The sequence below is a fragment of the Chenopodium album genome, chromosome 2, assembly GCF_948465745.1.
Source record: "Chenopodium album chromosome 2, dcCheAlbu1.1, whole genome shotgun sequence".
Classification (NCBI taxonomy): domain Eukaryota; kingdom Viridiplantae; phylum Streptophyta; class Magnoliopsida; order Caryophyllales; family Amaranthaceae; genus Chenopodium; species Chenopodium album.
Window position 1 is genome coordinate 29,357,662 of NC_137835.1, and position 2,830 is coordinate 29,360,491.

Genomic DNA, 2,830 nt, shown 5'->3' on the forward strand with positions numbered 1-2,830 from the left:
TTAGTCTTCTAGATTCTTCTAGAAGGTTCTTTTAATTCCTAATTCAATTAGCATTGATAAATTGACTTTTGTTGACTTTTCAAAGTTTTAATTAAAATCAAAGAGCATTTTTTGAGGAAAGATACGATTTTATCCTCCTGTACGGCAATATTTATCTAATTTTAGAAAACGCGTCAAAAACGGGATTGGCGCCTAACTCCAGGCATTGGCGCCTGGCCCCGACGTTGGCGCTTGGCGCCAATGGCCAATTCCTGGCGCCAATCTCGTTTTGCGTGCGCCAGACTCTGTTTTAATTACTTTATCTTTTTGGCCGATTTTCTCTATAAATAACGTCGTAAAACTCCGTTTTCATTCACCAAATCTAATCAAGATTTTCTTGATTACTCTCTCTCTCTTTTCTAAACTAGCTTCTCTCAAACATACAAAATTCCGCATTCATTAGATCTAGAAACACCTATCCATATTCGAAGTTGCCTTCGCCCTAGACGTGAAAGGTTTAATTTCTGAGGGTTTGGTCCCAAATCTCTATTTCAATTATTTAATTTAATTGTTTGTTTATTATTTTCCTTGAAGTTACTAACGCGTGTATTTTGTTATTAGAAAGAGGTACGAGGCATCAAAGTAAGTACTTTAATTGATTTATTGATATTATGATGTAGAAATCATGTTTATATTGTTATTATGATATTCCTAGTATCATGTCTAGGGTAATTTTAATATTAAATATGATTGTTACGATGCATCCTATGTTCTTCCTAATATTTATGATTGTTAGTATCATGTTAGGGTTAAAGGTTTGATTTTTATTGCTTAGTGATATGCTAGGGTTTGTTATTTAATCTTGTTAGTATCATGCCTAGGATCTTGCTATTATTATTATGCTTTAATATTAACATGAACATGATTATGATTATAATTGTTATAATTCATGATGATTATGAATATTATTATTATTATTTTGATGATGATTATTTTATTTATGATGATTATTTTATTATTATTATTATGATTATTGTTATGATGATTATAATTATTTTGATTATTATTATGTTGCTTGATATACATTATTTATTATTGTTATTGCTTGATCACGTCTTTTATGCATGTTTAAAGGGAATCAATACTTGTAATCATGATTAATAAGATAATTGATAAACTTGTTTAGGGTTAATATGATTATAATTCAAGTGATCGCCAATAATAGTTTATTTGTGCATTATATTCAACCAACATAAATAAACAGGTTTAGGGTTAAACCTATTGATTGCATGTTAGTCAGAAAGCGCACATGAATACGATCAGAATAAAGTAGAGGTCTATTATTAGGGCAGGTTCAATCTCTTTTAGGTTGGATTTATACCTTCATCCCCGAACCCTTATTTGGTTCTAGACCTTATGGAGTTTGCGATCTCTTGGATCGTTAAGGGGTGTAACCTTCACCTCGTGAACGGTTTACAAGTTCCTAAAACTTGTTGGCGACTCTTTTGCTCTATCTTCTTCCCTTTTGGACGCCACCGTACTTTAGTGTATGATCACAGTGGGGTTCAAGCTAGGGTATTAACGCTTGAATTTATTCCCTACAGTTTTTGGCGACTCCACTGGGGAGGATTTCTATGTTAGTTCCTGAATTTGTTTCGGCAATGATTTAGAATGAGTGGATGAAACTCGAAACGTTCTAAGTCTTTCATGTGCGTAATTTTGATTAACATTATTGTCATATGCATAAAAAAGATCTCATTGGAAAGACCATCCGTAATGAGTTTAAAACATAGGATTTTACACGTAGGAAATTTGAGAAATATCTTTCACAACTTGGACCGAAATAACACCGCGTGAAACTGGAAAATTTTATCGAGCACAGAAAGCTGCTGAGGCATGTGGGAAGTAGCGCCAATGACTAGAGCATTGGCGCCAGGCATTTAACTGTAGCGCCAGACGCCAGCATTAGCGCCAGGCGCTACAGCTAAATCCTGGCGCCAGTCTCTGATTGCTGGCGCCAATTTCCCCTAATACCGAGCCAGAAATATGCGTTCTAATTTCGACCAGTTTTTCGTATTGTTTGCTCGATCCTACTTCCTGATTGAATTTTTTCTCACTTTTCTGAAACCCATATGTGTTCTACATATGGACATAACCCTCTGGGAATTCATGCTCCATCTACCCGATTGAACGCTCTGTGCAACAAAGGGTACATCCGAGAATGTTGAATTCACCAAACCATGGAAGCGAGTTTTTTCAAAACTCGCGGTGTCCCATCCACTCGCGCCAACCCTTCACGGTTAGGCTTCCGCGCGGTGCATCCGGACAATTAACCATGGACCCTCTATTGACTAAACCATATCCCGAACTTTAGAGAACTAGAGCCATGGTTAGGTTGCAAACTCATTGCATCATATTGTGCCTACTTGACTAATTGTGCATTATTTGTTGTGCATATATTCTATGTTTATCTTAACCGTTTGTTTGACTTTTGTTGAGATTAAATAAATTAATGACTTAAAGAACTTTGCCTAATTAATTAATTAATTAATTAATTTGAGTCGATAAAGTCTAATATTTTAATCAGAATTGACCTAGTACGAATTTAGGCATACCTCAGCTGATTAATAACACCGAAAACAGTCCCAGATTGAAGCTCCAGTATTGGCGCCAAAATCTGGACTATAGCGCCGCCCTGTGGAGTGTGGCGCCTGGCGACAGCTCTATCGTCTGACGCCAAGCTACATAGTGTGACACCAGTCCTGTCGTTTGGCCGATAGTTCGGATTATTGGTCGAGTCATCACCTAGTGTCTAATTAACCAGTTTACTAATTAATTCGGTTAATTTTCG